Source organism: Balaenoptera borealis (genome assembly GCF_965194805.1).
Source record: "Balaenoptera borealis genome assembly, chromosome: 3".
NCBI lineage: Eukaryota > Metazoa > Chordata > Mammalia > Artiodactyla > Balaenopteridae > Balaenoptera > Balaenoptera borealis.
The window spans coordinates 165,095,318-165,114,469 of record NC_138866.1 but is presented as its reverse complement, the minus strand read 5'-3'; the positions used below and the strand labels follow the sequence as shown (position 1 = coordinate 165,114,469).

Genomic DNA, 19,152 nt, shown 5'->3' with positions numbered 1-19,152 from the left:
CCCTGCACTGGGTGCAGCTGTGACTCACGGGGACCGTTCAGTTAGGGGCAGCCCGGGCTGGCAGGCCAGGCGTCCGACTTCTATTTCTGGCTTGATATGTATCCTTGGACAAGACACTTGAACTTTTTTGCTGCTGTGCCTACATAAAGCCCAAAGTTTTCATTTGACCCTCTGCATGCAGCCTTTGCGCCAGAAATCAGAATATTCAGACTCACGGAGGGCATGAGCTCCAGTTCAACTCAGAAGTAAACCAGGAGGAAGGAGGCTTTCAGAGCCCTCTTCCCCCACCTGCATCCTCCCCACAACCTTCCCTGCCAGTGACAAATGGTGAAAGGGAGGGAGAAGGGGACATATGGGTGCTAGCCAAGAGAGTTTCACATCTTTTACTTTCCAGCCCCAAACCCCAGCTTTATGCTACTCTTGTGTACTCTTGTGTACACATCAAATTTGGCTTCGGATGCTAATTCGAATTGATATCCTCATGCACAGGGAAGGCTGTATCTCAACTTTTTATATCTATAAAACAGAGCTTGGGACTTCCCTGGTGGTCCAGGGGTTAGAACTCCATGCTTCCACTGTAGGGGCCGCTGGTTCGATCCCTGCTTGGGGAACTAATATCCCACAAGCCATGCAACACAGAAGAAAGAATGAAAGAGAGAAAGAGAGAAAGAGAGAAAGAGAGAAAGAGAGAAAGAAAGAAAGAAAGAAAGGAGGGAGGGAGGGAGGAAGAAAGAAAGAAAGAGAAAGAAAGAAAGAAAGAAAGGAAAGAAAGGAAGGAAGGAAGAAAGAAAAGAAAGGAAAGAAAGGAAGGAAGAAAGAAAGAAAAAAGAGAAAGAAGAAAGAAAGGAAGGAAGGAAGAAAGAAAGAAAAGAAAGGAAGGAAGAAAGAAAGAAAAAAGAGAAAGAAGAAAGAAAGGAAGGAAGGAAGAAAGAAAGGAAGGAAGGAAGAAAGAAAGAGAGAGAGAGGGAGAGAAGGAGGGAGGGAGGGAGGGAGGAAAGGAAGGAAGGAAAGGAGGGAAGGAAAAGAAGGAAGGAAGGAAGAGAAAGAAAAACAACAAAAAAAATGGAACTTTTAAATCCTAGTCTCCTGATCTTTTGAGAGATGGGCTGGTCAGGGCTCCCCTTCCTCAGCCATCATGTGCCCATCATAATTATCCATCATGCCACCCCATGGGACATTTAAGTTGCTTACTTCCATGTGCACAGATGTCTAACCTCTTCACTGAGTCCCAAAAGACAGATGCTGTGTCTCATATTCCCTTGTCACCTTTATTTTTTTTTTAACATCTTTATTGGGGTATAATTGCTTTACAATGATGTGTTACTTTCTGCTGTATAACAAAGTAAATCAGCTCTATATATACATATATCCCCATATCTCCTCCCTCTTTCGTCTCCCTCCCACCCTCCCTATCCCACCCCTCTAGGTGGTCACACAGCACCAAGCTGATCTCCCTGTGCTATACGGCTGCTTCCCGCTAGCTATCTGTTTTACATTTGGCAGTGTATATATGACCATGCCACTCTCTCACTTCGTCCCAGCTTACCCATCCCCCTCCCCATGTCCTCAAGTCCATTCTCTAGTAGGTCTCTGTCTTTATTCCTGTCTTGCCCCTAAGTTCTTCATGTCCTTTTTTTTTTTTTTTTTTTAGATTCCATATATATGTGTTAGCATATGGTATTTGTTTTTCTCTTTCTGACTTACTTCACTCTGTAGTGAAGTAAGAGTCTCTGGGTCCATCCACCTCACTACAAATAACTCAGTTTCGTTCCTTCTTATGGCTGAGTAATATTCCATTGTATATATGTGCCACATCTTCTTTATCCATTCATCTGTCGATGGACACTTAGGTTGTTCCCATTTCCTGGCTATTGTAAATAGAGCTGCAATGAACATTGTGGTACATGACTCTTTTTGCATTATGGTTTTCACAGGGTATATGCCCAGTAGTGGGATTGCTGGGTAGTATGGTAGTTCTATTTTTAGTTTTTTAAGGAACCTCCATACTGTTCTCCATAGTGGCTGTATCAATTTACATTCCCACCAACAGTGCAAGAGTGTTCCCTGTTCTCCACACGCTCTCCAGCATTTATTGTTGCAGATATTTTGATGATGGCCATTCTGACCGGTGTGAGACGATACCTCATTGTAGTTTTGATTTGCATTTCTCTAATGATTAGTGATGTTGAGCATCCTTTCATGTGTTTGTTGGCAATCTGTATATTATTCTTTGGAGAAATGTCTATTTAAGTCTTCTGCCCATTTTTGGATTGGGTTGTTTGTTTTTTTGATGTTGAGCTGCATGAGCTGTTCGTAAATTTTGGAGATTAATCCTTTGTCAGTTGCTTCGTTTGCAAATATTTTCTCCCATTCTGAGGGTTGTCTTTTGGTCTTGTTAATGGTTTCTTTGCTGTGCAAAAGCTTTTAAGTTTCATTAGGTCCCATTTGTTTATTTTTGTTTTTATTTCCATTTCTCTAGGAGGTGGGTCAAAAATGATCTTGCTGTGATTTATGTCATAGAGTGTTCTGCCTATCTTTTCCTCTAAGAGTTTTATAGTGTCTGACCTTACATTTAGGTCTTTAATCCACTTTGAGTTTATTTCTGTGTATGGTGTTAGGGAGTGTTCTAATTTAATTCTTTTACATGTAGCTGTCCAGTTTTTCCATCACCACTTATTGAAGAGGCTGTCTTTTCTCCACTGTATATTGCCTCCTTTATCAAAGATAAGGTGACCATATGTACGTGGGTTTATCTCTGGGCTTTCTATCCTGTTCCATTGATCTTTGTTTCTGTTTTTGTGCCAGTACCATACTGTCTTGATTACTGTAGTTTTGTAGCATAGTCTGAAGTCAGGGAGCCTGATTCCTCCAGCTCCGTTTTTCTTTCTCAAGATTGCTTTGGTTATTCGGGGTCTTTTGTGTTTCCATACAAATTGTGAAATTTTTTGTTCTGGTTCTGTGAAAAATGCCATTGGTAGTTTGATAGGGATTACATTGAATTTGTAGATTGCTTTCAGTAGTATAGTCATCTTCACAATGTTGATTCTTCCAATCCAAGAACATGGTATATCTCTCCATCTGTTTGTATCATCTTTAATTTCTTTCATCAGTGTCTTATAGTTTTCTGCATACAGGTCTTTTGTCTCCTTAGGTAAGTTTATTCCTAGGTTTTTTATTCTTTTTGCTGCAGTGGTAAATGGGAGTGTTTCCTTAAATTCTCTTTCAGATTTTTCATCATTAGTGTATAGGAATGCAAGAGATTTCTGTGCATTAATTTTGTATCCTGCTACTTTACCAAATTCATTGATTAGCTAGTAGTTTTCTGGTAGCATCCTTAGGAATCTCTATGTATAGTGTCATGTCATCTGCAAACAGTGACAGTTTTACTTCTTCTTTTCCGGTTTGGATTCCTTTTATTTCTTTTTCTTCTCTGATTGCTGTGGCTAAAACTCCCAAGACTATGTTGAATAATAGTGGTGAAAGCGGGCAACCTTGTCTTTTTCCTGATCTTAGTGGAAATGGTTTCAGTTTTTCACCATTGAGAATGATGTTGGCCGTGGGTTTGTCGTGTATACCCTTTATTATGTTGAGGTAAGTTCCCTCTACGCCTACTTTCTGGAGGGTTTTTATCATAAATGGTGTTCAATTTTGTCAAAAGCTTTTTCTGCATCTATTGAGATGATCATATGGTTTTTCTCCTTCAATTTGTTAATATGGTGTATCACATTGATTGATTTGCATATATTGAAGGATCCTTGCATTCCTGGGATGAACCCCACTTGATCATGGTGTATGATCCTTTTAATGTGCTGTTGGATTCTGTTTGCTAGTATTTTGTTGAGGATTTTTGCATCTATGTTCATCAGTGATATTGGCCTGTAGCTTTATTTATTTTGACATCTTTGTCTGGTTTTGGTATCAGAGCGATGGTGGCCTCGTAGAATGAGTTTGGGAGTGTCCCTCCCTCTGCTATATTTTGGAAGAATTTGTGAAGGATAGGTGTTAACCCTTCTCTAAATATTTGATAGAATTCGCCTGTGAAGCCATCTGGTCCTGGGCTTTAGTTTGTTGGAAGATTTTTAATCACAGTTTCAATTTCAGTGCTTGTAATTGGTCTGTCCACATTTTCTATTTCTTCCTGGTTCAGTCCTGGAAGGTTGTGCTTTTCTAAGAATTTGTCCATTTCTTCCAGGTTGTCCATTTTATTGACATACAGTTGCTTGTAGTAATCTCTCATGATCCTTTGTATTTCTGCAGTGCCAGTTGTTACTTCTCCTTTTTCATTTCTAATTCTTTTGATTTGAGTCTTCTCCCTTTTTTTCTTGATAAGTCTGGCTAATGGTTTATCAATTGTGTTTATCTTCTCAAAGAACCAGCTTTTAGTTTTATTGATCTTTGCTATCGTTTCCTTCATTTCTTTTTCATTTATTTCTGACCTAATCTTTATGATTTCTTTCCTTCTGCTAACTTTGGGGATTTTTTGTTCTTCTTTCTCTAATTGCTTTAGGTGTAACGTTAGGCTGTTTATTTAAGATGTTCCTTGTTTCTTGAGGTAGGATTGTATTGCTATAAACTTCCCTCTTAGAACTGCTTTTGCTGCACCCCATAGGTTTTGGGTCGTCGTGTTTTCATTGTCATTTGTTTCTAGGTCGTTTTTGATTTCCTCTTTGATTTCTTCAGTGAGCTCTTGGTTATTTAGTAGTTTAGCCTCCGTGTATTTGTGTTTTTTTACAGATTTTTTCCTGAAATTGATATCTAGTCTCATAGTGCTGTGGTCGGAAAAGATACTTGATACGATTTCAATTTTCTTAAATTTACCAGGGCTTGATTTGTGACCCAAGATATGATCTATCCTGGAAAATGTTCCATGAGCACTTGAGAAGAAAGTGTATTCTGTTGTTTTTGGATGGAATGTCCTATAAATATCAATTAAGTGCATCTTGTCTAATGTAGCATTTAAAGCTTGTGTTTCCTTATTTATTTCCATTTTGGATGATCTGTCCATTGGTGAAAGTGGGGTGTTAAAGTCCCCTACTATGATTGTGTTACTGTCGATTTCCCCTTTTATGGCTGTTAGTATTTGCCTTATGTATTGAGGTGCTCCTATGTTGGGTGCATAAATATTTACAATTGTTATATCTTCTTCTTGGATTGATCCCTTGATCATTATGTAGTGTCCTCCTTTGTCTCTTGTAATAGTTTTTATTTTAAAGTCTATTTTGTCTGATATGAGAATTGCTACTCCAGCTTTCTTTTGATTTCCATTTGCATGGAATATCTTTTCCCATCCCCTCACTTTCAGTCGGTATGTGTCCCTAGGTCTAAAGTGGGTCTCTTGTAGACAGCATATATACGGGTCTTGTTTTTGTATCCATGCAGCCAATCTGTGTCTTTTGGTTGGAGCATTTAATCCATTTACATTTAAGGTAATTATCGATATGTATGTTCCTATTACCATTTTCTTAATTGTTTTGGGTTTATTTTCGTAGGTCTTTTCCTTCTCTTGTGTTTCCTGCCTAGAGAAGTTCCTTTAGCATTTGTTGTAAAGCTGGTTTGGTGGTGCTGAATTCTCTTAGCTTTTGCTTGTCTGTAAAGGTTTTAATTTCTCTGTCAAATCTGAATGAGATCCTTGCTGGGTAGAGTAATCTTGGTTGTAGGTTTTTCTCCTTCATCACTTTAAATATGTCCTGCCACTCCCTTCTGGCTTGCAGAGTTTTTGCTGAAAGATCAGCTGTTTACCTTATGGGGATTTCCTTATGTGTTATTTGTTGTTTTTCCCTTGCTGCTTTTAATATTTGTTCTTTGTATTTAATTTTTGATTGATTAATATGTGTCTTGGCATGCTTCTCTTTGGATTTATCCTGTATGGGACTCTCTGTGCTTCCTGGACTTGATTAACTCTTTCCTTTCCCATATTAGGGAAGTTTTCAACTATAATCTCTTCAAATATTTTCTCTGTCCTTCTTTTTCTCTTCTTCTTCTGGGACCCCTATAATTCGAATGTTGGTGCGTTTAATGTTGTCCCAGAGGTCTCTGAGACTGTCCTCAATTCTTTTCATTCATTTTTCTTTATTCTGCTCTGCAGTAGTTATTTCCAGTATTTTATCTTCCAGGTCACTTATCCATTCTTCTGCCTCAGTTATTCTGCTATTGATCCCTTCTAGAGAATTTTTAATTTCATTTATTGTGTTGTTCATCATTGTTTGTTTGCTCTTTAGTTCTTCCAGGTCCTTGTTAAATGTTTCTTGTATTTTCTCCATTCTATTTCCAGGATTTTGGATCATCTTACTCTGAATTCTTTTTCAGGCAGACTACCTATTTCCTCTTCATTTGTTTGGTCTGGTGGGTTTTTACCTTGCTCCTTCATCTGCTGTGTATTTCTCTGTCTTCTCATTTTGCTTAACTTAGTGTGTTTGGGGTCTCCTTTTCTCAGGCTGCAGGTTTGTAGTTCCCATTGTTTTTGGTGTCTGCCCCCAGTGGGTAAGTTTGGTTCAGTGGGTTGTGTAGGCTTCCTGGTGGAGGGGACTGGTGCCTGTGTTCTGGTGGATGAGGCTGGATCTTGTCTTTGTGGTGGACAGGACCGCATCCGGTGGTGTGTTTTTGGAGTGTCTGTGAACTTATCATGATTTTAGGCAGCCTCTCTGCTAATGGGTGGGGTTGTGTTCCTCTATTGCTAGTTGTTTGGCATAAGGTGTCCAGCACTGTAGCTTGCTGGTCGTTGAGTGGAGCTGGGTCTTAGCATTGAGATGGAGATCTCTGGGAGAGCTTTCGCCATTTGATATTACATGGATCCGGGAGGTCTCTGGTGGACCAATGTCCTGAACTTGGCTCTCCCACCTCATAGGCTCAGGCCTGACACCCGGCCAGAGCACCAAGATCCTTTTGGGAAATCTGAGGTCTTCTGCCAGCGTTCAGGTGTTCTGTAGGAGTTGTTCCGCATGTCAATGTATTTTTGATGTATTTGTGGGGAGGAAGGTGATGTCCATGTCTTACTCTGCCGCCATCTTGAAGGTACCTCTATTTATTTATTTGTTTGTTTGTTTATTTTTGGCTGCATTGGGTGTTTGTTGCTGCGTGCAGGCTTCCTCTAGTGGCGGCAAGTGGGGGCCACTCTTCGTTGCTGTGCACGGGCTTCTCATTGCAGTGGTTTCTCTTGTTGTGGAGCACGGGCTCTAGGCACACGGGCTTCAGTAGTTGTGGCTCGCGGGCTCTAGAGCGCAGGCTCCGTAGTTGCAGCACATGGGCTTAGCTGCTCTGCAGCATGTGGGATCTTCCTGGACCAGGGCTTGAACCCATGTCCTTGTAGACAGCATATATACGGGTCTTGATGGTTCCCTAATGTCCCCAGTAGAAGTAAATGTCCTATGATTTCCCCCCATCCCCTCCATATCCTGCCTCTCCCCCAACTTCTGTTTCTTAGAATCAGGAGAAGCTCCGTTTATACAACAGGTCCCTCTGGCTCTGGCCCCATGTTTCTCAAGTTTAGTCACCACAATAGATTAATTGAACACTGAGCTGCAGCCCCCAAAGCCATTTTGTAGCAAAGCAGATCCCACAACAAGCTAATTAGCAATCAAGATGCAACCACTGGGGGGACTTCCCTGGTGGTGTAGTGGTTAAGAATTCCCCTGCCAGTGCAGGAAACACAGGTTCAAGCCTTGGTCCGGGAAGGTCCCACATGCCACAGAGCAACTAAGCCCATGTGCCACAACTACTGAGCCTGCACTCTAGAGCCCGCATGCCACAACAACTGAAGCCTGTGTGCCTAGAGCCCGTGTTCCACAACAAGAGAAGCCACCGCAATGAGAAGCCTACACACCGCAACAGAGAGTAGCCTCTGCTCGCCACAACTAGAGAAAGCCCGCGTGCAGCAACAAAGACCCAATGCAGCCAAAAATAAATAAATAAATAAATAATAAAAAACATGCAACCACTGGAAGCAGCTTTATCACCCATCTGAGCTGACAGCAGAGGGATGCCCACAGGGCTGTCAACGGCTGTCCTTGTTCCCTTCAGCCTGGTCCTTGTCCTAAAGTCCTGACTGCCATGTTCTGCCTCTAGTTCCAGCCCACAGCCCCATCTGATGATGTGATGTCCCCAACACACCAGGAGGTTGTAAGAGCGCCCATGCACTGCACAGGAAATGGTCCCCAGAAGTAACTCCCTTCATTGGGGTCGGGGGGTGGGGGGCGGCTCTATAGATTCTAAAGAGTGTTCACACTGAAGAAAGTCTGCAGTTCTGGAATGCTGGGCTGCCCAGTCTCAGGAGGATTGGGGGATACAAAGAAGTGACTTGCTTTCCATTTAAGCAGTTACATAAATCTTTCCTGAAATCATTGGTTGCCACCCTGCAGAGGAGCACAGAATTATTTCTTACCCGCCTATGAGACTAATTAGTGCCCAGGGAAGAATTACAGCCACCCCTCATTGTTTTTGGATGTTCACAAGTTGCCTTTGCTGCCACATCACTGTCCGTGGACCACATGCTTCAGTTGGCTTTGCCAGTTGTAAGGATGAATTTATACCCATTCACCCACCTACACTCTTGGCCATCTCCCTGCCCTGTGACCAGTGGCAGACAATTAGGGAATGTCTGGCTGTGAGCTGCAGCCATGGAAAAGAGCAAAGCTCGCTGGTTTAGACCTGGTCTGACCTGTTCTTAATGGTCAGGGCACCGGGAGGGCAGGTATAACTGCCATAGAGCCATTCCCGGCATCTGGCAATTCTGTAATTCCTACCGACGCCAATAACCAGAAATCATAGTCTGGCAGCCCATGGGCTCAATCAAGCCTCTATATATGATTTGTTTTGGCCAGAGAAAGTTTGATTTTTGTTTTTTAAGTTGCCAACATCTAAAATGTAAGAGATTTCATACAAAAATCTGGATTCCTTGCTGCCTTTGAAAAATCAGAAGCTTTAGCAACACTTTTTTTTTTTTTTTTTTGCAGCTGTCCTTTTCTTCTTTTTTTTAAACATCTTTCTTGGAGTATAATTGCTTTACAATGGTGTGTTAGTTTCTGCTGTATAGAAAAGTGAATCAGCTGTACATATACATACATTCCCATTTAGCAACACTATTGATTAGCTGTCATCACTTGGAGCTGAATAGTCCTGCTTATTTAGATAGAGACCTCCAGCCACCGGAGTTCTACTACACATGGAACCAGGTATTGTGGGGCCTGAAGCTTGTGTAATTTGGGGTGACCTCCCTGAGAAAAATAAATCAAAATTTTAACTAGGGGGATAAATTGGGAGATCAGGATTGACATATATACAAGTGTATACTACAGTATATAAAAGACATAACTAAGAACCTACTGTATAGCACAGGGAATTCTACTCAGTACTCTGTAATGACCTATATTGGAATAGAATCTAAAAAAAGAGTGGGGACTTCCCTGGTGGCGCAGTAGTTAAGAATCCACCTGCCAATGCAGGGGACACGGGTTCGAGCCCTGGTCCAGGAAGATCCCACATGCCGCAGAGCAACTAAGCCCGTGCACCACAACTACTGAGCCTGCACTCTAGAGCCCGTGAGCCACAACTACTGAAGCCCGTGCGCCTGGAGCCCGTGCTCCTCAACAAGAGAAGCCACCACAATGAGAAGCCCGCAGGCACCACAACACACCCTGCTCACCAGAACTAGAGAAAGCCCACGCGCAGCAACGAAGACCCAATGCAACCAAAAATAAATAAATTAATTAATTTTTTAAAAAAGAAAAGAGGGCTTCCCTGGTGGTGCAGTGGTTGAGAATCTGTCTGCCAAGGCAGGGGACACAGGTTCGAGCCCTGGTCCAGGAAGATCCCACATGCCGCGGAGCAACTAAGCCCGTGAGCCACAACTACTGAGCCTGTGCTCTAGAGCCTGCGAGCCACAACTACTGAAGCCTGCGTGCCTAGAGCCCGTGCTCCGCAACAAGAGAAGCCACCGCAATGAGAAGCCCGTGCACCGCAATGAAGAGTAGCCCCCGCTCGCCGCAACTAGAGAAAGCCCGTGTGCAGCAAGGAAGACCCAACGCAGCCAAAAATAAATAAATAAATAAATAAACAAATTTATAAATTAAAAAAAAAAAAAGAAAAGAAAAGGAAAGAAAGCAGGGAACCTATCAGGAAGGGATTGAATTCTAGATAAAGGTCTCTGGATTGTGCGACTCATTGATAGAGTACAATAAATAAAAATGCCTGTGGGCAGTGCTTTTCAGTTTACTGAAAATAAACATTGCAATTTATCCCACTTGACTCTCAGGTATACTCTGCATTACACAACACAGGTTTATTAGAAAATCCAGGCGAGAGCAAAACCAAAAAAACTCATTCTATCAACCATCAATAACCGCTGTTAAGATTTTGGCATGTTTGCTTCCTGTTTTATTTCTAAACGTAATTATTTTTCAGAAATGGGATGAATATTTTTCACTAAACACCGTTTTATGAGACTTTCCCCATGTCACTGAATATTCTTTGAGGACCAGATGTTTACCAGCTGCATGATATTCCTTTTTTGGTGTACCAAATGTGATTAATGATTGTTTTCTGTTAAACTTTTAAGTTGTCTCCTATTTTTCATTAGTATAAATAATGCCTCAGTGAGCACTCCAGTATATAAATATCAGTCTGCACTTCTCTGATTACTTCATGATATGAAATTACTAGAGCAAAAGGTATAAGTATTTTGAGAACTCTGAATATATACTGACAAATTGTTTTAAAAAAAGATTTTACCAATTTACACATTCATCAGGAGTACGTGAAAGGGCTTGTTTTCCTACAGATACACCCTAGAGTTAAGTACTATTTTTTAATTTGATAAATGAAAAATGGAATTTTTTCAGAATCGCATCTAAAAAATTATTTTTGTTAATCATGAATTTGAATTTTTAATGGGTTTTTCATTAATATGTACATCTATTTTCTAATAAACCTGTATTGTGTTCATTTATCTTTTGGATTTTTTATGGTTTGATTTTTATATTTCACTCTTAATCCATCTGAAATTCATTGTGACATGCCTTTACCTCCAATGGTGAGAAGTATGCAAGTTGAGACTTCTCCCAGATAGTCTGTTTTTCTACCATCATTCATTAAATAATTCATTAAATAAATTCAATAAATAAATCCCTTTAGCAATGATTTGTAAAGCTCCTTTGTCATATACTCTTATGTGTCCTGGGACCATATTCTATTCATCTGTGTTTTACTATCTATGCCAATAACACACTACTTTAATTACTGTAATCTTATGATACACATATAGAACATTTTGCTGTTTCAGAGATCTTTCATCTGTGCACTTTTATAAATAATAATTCTATATGGAAACAAAGGTAACCCATTTCTCTCACTTCTTTTCTACTAGTTATTATTCATTTAAAAGACAAATAGTTACATAAAAGACAAATGTTGTGAGAAACGGGTATCTGGACTAAACCTAAAAAAGGATCTTGGAATTCTGTGCCTTTTCTTTGAGGAAAAATAAAATAGAATAAAAAGCACAGTCTGGTTATTAAAATGGAACACTTACTAAATTGGAAAAATCAAAACAAAACTGTAGTGAAATCTGAACTTAAGGTTTTGATTTATTTTTTTAAATTGAGAACGGGTCTGTTCACCTCAAGGAAACCTGGATCTGTAAAGAAGCCAAGCCTCGGAGGTGGAAAGTTATGATGCCCTGAGCTTTGCTTTCCTAAACAGAAACCTTTGGGGATGAGAATCCTTAGAGATGGAATTGAATTCTCTTACTCTCCTCTTTAGAAGTGACTCGTGAATCGTTGGCTTTATACTGAACTTGGTCTACTGGGGCTCAAATTCTTCTCTAAAGCAGGTCTATAATAATAGGCACCTACCACCTACACAGCACCCTCCGAGCCTTCCTTGAACCACCCCCGCCCAACTCAGCTAGCCTGGGAAATGAGTGCCCTGGTTCACAAGCAAACTCTGGGTGAGCTGTGATCAGTGCGACCCATCGCCGTCACTAGAAAGCAGTCAAGGTGTTCACCCTCTTAGATAGAGGTAAGTCAATCTACCTCACCTTCTGGGCTGTGAGCTCCTGCAGGACAAGGTCTGTGCTTCATTTATTGCTCTACTGTCAATGGATGGCATCTGACAGTCAATCAGTGCATGCTTCTTGAATGAATGAATGAATGAATGAATGAATTGCGACATTCAGAACACGGTCTGTTACCAGTGACTTGGGCTCAGTAGTAGTCAATACTGGTTAAACTCATGATCTTAGCAATTTGGAAATTTTTACATGCCTGAATATCTATGTGACTCCTCTATCCAGCTAGCTAAAAAAGAACGTCAAAAAAAAAGGTATATGTGACGAGCAGCATCATGTCCTTGTCTTCTTGGATCTAGAGAGGGAACCTTGCTTTTTTTTTTTTTTTTCCTGTAGGTGGGTAAATAAGAATGGGATGACAAGGAGAGGCCTGAGCATGGAGGCAGGTACGCAGATGCAGTATTAAAAACAAACACCTCACGGGTCCAGGAAGACAGACCCATGCCACATCTGATTTTCTTCACATTTTCCTGGGCTGTGTTTTCAAGAAAATGGATGTTCCTAAGGAATGTCTGAAAATGAGCGAATCGGCCACATCTAAGCTCCATTCTTACCCTAAAATTATATGAATCTAGGACAGCTCGTCTTTTCCAGAAATGGCCATAAGAAAGAAGAGAGTCCTGAGTGGGGAAACCAACCCCTTTCTATTATAATTAATTGGTTTTCCTTCATGCACAGCGGTTTACTTACTGCTCTGTACACAGAATAAGTATGTACAAGGCAGCACTACACACCAGATATTGAATGTAACTAAAGTATTGTGGGTGCAGAAATGGACATTTTCAGAGACAAGTCAAACTTCATTAAATCCAAAGGAAGACTATTCACAATCTGAGCTCAGAATTTTCTAGAAAAGAATGACAACCCCATCTAAAAAAGGCTGCCTAATAGAGGGAATAATATTCCCTAACAGAGGTCTCTATGGGGGCCACTTTAATAAACTGGGAATAAGACATGTACTTGATATTTATTGTCGTCTAGAAAAAAATGCATCTAAGGCACTGAAAACTCACCCAAAGCAATTTACTTTGAACAGCCCAGGTCCTTGTTTCTCTTAGTCATGTGTATGATCTTTAAAGAAATTGTTTGGCTAAGTAAACACAGGAAAGCTTCAACTCAGCTGCAGCCCGGTCATTGTGAATCCCAAATTAGAAGTGTCTGAACTTAATGAAAATGCATTACAGATTGAAATTCATCATTTTATAATGTACCATAAAACTCAGGCACAGTGCCCACCAACCTTGGTTACCTACTTCTACAGCCACTGTTTGTTGGTACCAGGATGCTAATTTTTAACCTCAATCTGTTTTTTCTCACCTTGATTCTCAGGCTCCCAAGCTGCAGTCTCATCCCTCCACACCCTGAACTGCTATACCCTGGCAAAATGCAAATTAATTTTCCATGTTAGCCTGAAGAAGACGAGTAAATCCCACGAATAATGGATTCCATAGCAAACAGGAATTTTTTTAAGTTGCTTGTTGTTTGGATTAGCCCTACAGGCACCCCGTTTATCCCTGTAAAGGACTGCAAGGCAGCTATAGGCAAGAGAGCCTAGTGGTTAGGAAAATAGGCTTTGGTGCTAGATAGAACTGGGTTTCAACCTCAGCTCTGCCTATGGCTGAACTTCCCTGAGCCGTAGTTATCTCACCTGTGAAACTGGGGAAAATGTATATAAAGAGCTGGGCCCACTTCCCAGGACACAGAAGAGACTCATGAAATAAGAGCTATTATAATCATCAACAATAAAGAATTCCTTCTAAATAGGCACTAAACAAAAATAGGTAACTAGTAAGGACCTACTATATAGCACAGAGAACTCTACTCAATACTCTGTAATGACCTACATGGGAACAGAATCTAAAAAAGAGTGGATATACGTATATGTATAACTGATTCACTTTGCTGTACACCTGAAACTAACACAACATGGTAAACAAGTAGACTCCGATAAAAAGTAAAAAAAACAGGAACTAAACAGTAAAGAGACAGAAAAGAGGAGATCGCTAATCCATCTTCCTGCTGCTAACATGTGAAAAGAGCCTAGAAAATGTATTCCTGCAAGTGACAAGTAAGAGTTAAAATATTTGATAACCCAACGATCCATTCTGTAAATGAGACCTCCCCCACGGGAGCCAGCACTTGAAACAGCATGGCTGACTCTGGAGAGTTATGTGTAGGAAGCTACTGGAAACTAGGCCAGTCCATGTGGATTGTCCAAAAGCATAAAGTCATCGCTGGAAGACTGCCAGACCCACTGACTTAGAAGAATGACACCCCGGATGTGTGGAAAATGAGCATCTGAGTTAAAGCTCTGGGTGAGGGCGGGGATGACTACCTTTCAACACAGCTCACCCCAAACAGACAGCCAGGGGCCCCACTCCCCACCCCATTACCAGCAGCCTGGACTTGACAAAGGAATCTCATTCCAAAAGTTCATGGATAGGTTGGCTTTTGGAACTCAAAACACACATTTCTCAAAAAAAGGTGGTACAAATAGTTGTTAGATTTTTTTTTCTGATCAGCTCCATGAAAGACTCCACAGTTAGAGGTGGCACTGGAGGGGTACCCCAAAGCCTGACCCCCGAGGCCAATGGCTTACTTTATTAGCTGCGACAGCTAGACAGACAAATAAAGCATCCCCTGCCTCAGTTTCTCATATGTGAATTAGAAATAATAATACTTCTGTCTTGTTGCATAGTTGCAAGGATGAAGTAAGTGAATGCTTATAAAGCATTTAGATCATACCTGGTACATAACAGGTGTTCAATTAACATTAGCTGTCATTATTTTTACCATGAAGGCTATGAGGTCTCAAAGTAGGATACCCAGGCACAGTGGGGAATTTCAGCCTCCAAAAAGAGTGAGGAATTGCACAAGAGCCCCATGGCAAAGAGAAAGGACTTGGGGGAACCAGCTCAGAAGGCAGCTGTTCACTGAGCACCTAGTATGTTCCAGGCAGGGTGTGACAAGATTTACATGCACCATCTATTACTCCCCCCAACATGGCTTTAAGCAAATTATTAATGCGATCACTATCACCTCGAGTCTGTTCATGAGGAAACTGGGACAAAGGAACTCTTTGAACACCACTGGGCTCATTCCATTTTCCTACCATTACATCTCTTCCATTGCCTCCCTTCCAGTGCCCTGCCCAGAAAATGTGAGTAGCCTTTGTAAGAAGAATGTTTCTCAGTAATTTTCATGTTAAGAGAAAGGCCAACAACCTTCACGCACCTTAAGAGAAAAAGGCTGAAAATATGAGCTTCAATGATCATCCTCCTCTCACTCTCCGAGAAATGTTCATTCCCTAGAGCATATATGTAGCGTCTCTTGGGAAGGGGTCTATTTTGCCCTCTTCTTTACTAGAACATTCTCTGCACACTGCAACTCTGTCTCATTAGTTCCTAGGTCCGTTTGCAGTACCAAAAGCAGTGGGAACTATGTTGAGACCACAGGTGGGGTAAACTGTGAAGTAGGAAGTGGACACTGAAATCTCTTTTGCTTGTGAAAACTGGGTCTACTTCTACTTTCAAAGACAATTCAGGAAAGAAGAAGCTTTCATATCACAGGCTTTTCAAGGGAATAATCATCAATTATTGCTATATTAAGAGGCAAGATATAAACCTGGTCAATGGGACAGAGGTAGAAAGGGACACCTATAGGTGTTCACCACGATTTTTTTAGCAATCAGGGCTGGAAAGTTCAGCCAAGAACAGTTGAATGGAGTTGGGGTGGAGAGATAGGCAAGAGCATCTGAGCATGGAGGAAAAATCCCATCAACTGCAGGGGAAGCCGAAGAACTAGGCTCAGCCGACCCCTTGGCATTTAGTGTCAGCAAGAATCTCACCAATCAAAGAAGAGAGAGAGGGTAATGACAAAGGAGCAGCAAATCCATTGAGACTAAAAAGGGTGAAATCCAAAAAGTTAAGAAAGTAAAAATCCTAGCTTTTTTTGGTGTCACACAGGACATCTGGTTTACCTAAGTTAGCAATTATTTATTGAACACCAACCAAGTACCGAGCACTTGGAGTGTTAGGAAGAGTTTATTGGCTGTAAACACTGTGATTCACTGAAACATCATCACCCTGGAACAGAGACAGAATCTTCTTCACTGGCTAGAACAACTTATTTCAAAGTCAAGTTCTGCTTAGAAACAGAGAGGTGCCCTTTCCAGTCAAAGTTTCTCCAAAGTCAAAGACTTTGCTGTGGGGATTGCAGTCTCAAAACTACAGATTCTGAGGGGATTCAAATGTTGACAAATGGATATATTTTGCTCCTAATGAATATATTATTACTCTTTTTGAGGTTTAATTTGCCTCTTAATAGTTTCCAGTTTTGTCCATTGCCATGGTTGCAAAGAAAACATCTTTAAATCCTTGAGAATCAAATTAAACTCAGGTCAGGAAACTTTTTCCTACTTAACATCATAAGAACATTTGTCAGGGAAGCACCCTGGCACTCAGTCAGAATACCCCGTCATAAATCGGAGAATTTTCTAGAGGCACATTATCATATGTTGGACAATAAAATCTCTACCTTTTGGAGGCTGTTTATTTTTCTTAAGAAGAATTCTCCGTTCTTAGATGAACTTTACAAAATCTACAACTGATTTTGCAGGCATAAGTGCACCAAAAGTCCTATGTATAATACTAACAAAAGGCTTTTTTTTTCCCAGTAGAAAGAGCATATCAAATATGCACCAAGTTCATTTAGGATCATTTCTATTGGCAAAACACTGTATATTAAATGTAATATAATTAATAAATAAAAATCTTTTGTTAAAGAAAATTTGTATTTAAATATTCAACATCTCAAGATTACTCTATCAAATCACTTCATAGCGTCATCAGCTGGCATTTGGGTGAGGAAGGGGCAATAATAAGGTGTAATTCTTGCCCTCAAGGATCTAAATTCTGTACTTGGAACCCAAGCTATTTTAATGAATACGGTAAAATAATACACAGCTTAATTTTTAAATAATTTTTAGTCTTATTAATAAAACAAACAGGAGGCTTACTTGCTTAAAATTGTATTTGTTCTGATCTTTCAAGAAGTTGTCCAAATGGATCCACTGGGCATGCTGTTTAGTTGGATTTTTTTTTTTTAATTAATTAATTTATTTATTTATTTTGGGGTATGTTGGGTCTTTGTTTCTGCGCGAGGGCTTTCTCTAGTTGCGGCAAGCGGGGGACACTCTTCATCGCGGTGCGCGGGCCTCTCACTATCGCGGCCTCTCCTGTTGCGGAGCACAGGCTCCAGACACGCAGGCTCAGTAGCTGTGGCTCACGGGCCCATTTGCTCCGCGGCATGTGGGATCTTCCCAGACCAGGGCTCGAACCCGTGTGCCCTGCATTGGCAGGCAGACTCTCAACCACTGCGCCACCAGGGAAGCCCCTAGTTGGATTTTTGAGTAGATAATTCATCCATTTATCTACTCAACATTTATTGAGTCTTTATTATGGACAAGGGACCACACTGAATGCTGAAGATTTCACAGCAAACGAGTCATCCTATGGCTTGTTCCGATGAGGGGTTGTGCCAGCCTTCTTGGTAATGAGGGTGGGGGTAATAACATGAGAGCTAAAAATTGAACGTTAGGAGAATTTCCCTTCTCTTCACCTTAGAGTCAACCATGGGTATGCAAGATGCTCAGGTGCCTGAGATGGGACAGAAATGAGACCATTTCCTTTCATATCAGCTTCCCCAGCCTTCTTTGACAGAACCTCTGAACGCTGAAAGGAGCTGGTCCTGCCACTGCCTTTAAAAGTTCCACGTTTCCTCCTGGTGTCTCCACACAGTGCCATCCCTCTCTGAAGACCAAACGCCCCTTGATGAAGTCTGATGCAGACCAAGTTTAAGGTTTGGAGCCTTCCAAAGAGAGTAGTGTCCCTTTGGGAGGGGCAGAAATATCCTGAAGGGGCTGCTCCTGGAGACGGCAGGCTGCCCTGGTTCAGCCCAGTGCTTTGTGCTGCCGGATGCCCGTCCTCTTCACCACCAAGCCCGATAGCGCTGGAACATTCTAGAGCACGTTGTACTTACGAGGACCCTCCTTTAAAAGTAAATTGGCTACTTACTCTCCTTCAAGGGCAGTGAAAGAGAGGTCCTGAAGGGAAGCTGCGGACGTAAATGACTGCCTGTCTTAGGACGCATGTCTGTTACTACTCTCCCACTGGAGCTTTCAGCAGAATCCCTAAGCTGCATATTATCAATTCCATGCAGCTGATGATACTGAGTACCTACTGTGTGCAGGAAGTGTACTAGGGGGCTGACAGATACAGAGCCCTCGATTAGGGGTGGGGAAAATAATCAGGGGAAATTTGTATGGGTTCTGTAATATGAGTATATGCCAAGTTCTGTGGGAGCACAGAGGAGTGAGACCTTTCGAACAGGTCTTAAAAAGTAAGTGAGGGACTTCCTTAGTAGCACAGTGGTTAAGAATCCTCCTGCCAATGCAGGGGACACGGGTTCGATCCCTGGTCCGGGAAGATCCTACACGTCGTGGAGCAACTAAGCCCGTGTGCCACAACTACTGAGACTGCACTCTAGAGCCCACGAGCCACAGCTACTGAGCCCGCGTGCCACAGCTACTGAAGCCTGCGCACCTAGAGCCCTGCTCCGCAACAAGAGAAGCCACTGCAGTGAGAAGCCCGCGCACCGCAATGAAGAGTAGCCCCTGCTCGCCTCAATTAGAGAAAGCCCGTGCGCAGCAACGAAGACCCAATGCAGCCAAAAAAAAAAAAAAAGAATAAATAAAAGGTAAGTGAGAATCCCATAGGCGGGGGTTAAGGTGGCAACATTCCAGACAGAGGGAACATCAAGAGCAAAGAACAAAGATGAGAATGAGCATGACACTGGGGGGAACCTCAAATGTCTACAGCCTTAGTCCATTCAGGCTGTTACAACAGAATAACATGGACTGGGCAGCTTAACAACAGAAATTTACTTCTCACAGTTCTGGAGGCTAGAAGTTCAAGACCAGGGATCCAGCAGATTCTGTGTCTGGTGAGAACCCACTTCCTGGTTCATAGATGGCCATCTTCTCACTCTGTCCCCACGTGGTAGAGGGGCAAGGGAGCTCTCTGGGGTCTCTTATA

At 41.6% G+C, this 19,152-nt stretch overlaps 1 long non-coding RNA gene across 1 annotated transcript; it reads left to right on the top strand.

Moving 5' to 3' along the window:
* The first annotated feature begins 15,696 nt into the window (after nucleotides 1–15,696).
* On the top strand, nucleotides 15,697–18,813 carry LOC309625742. The gene is made up of 2 exons (XR_014242724.1): nucleotides 15,697–17,145; nucleotides 17,457–18,813. It is a non-coding gene; the product is annotated as an uncharacterized lncRNA (long non-coding RNA).
* The last annotated feature ends 339 nt before the right edge of the window (nucleotides 18,814–19,152 follow it).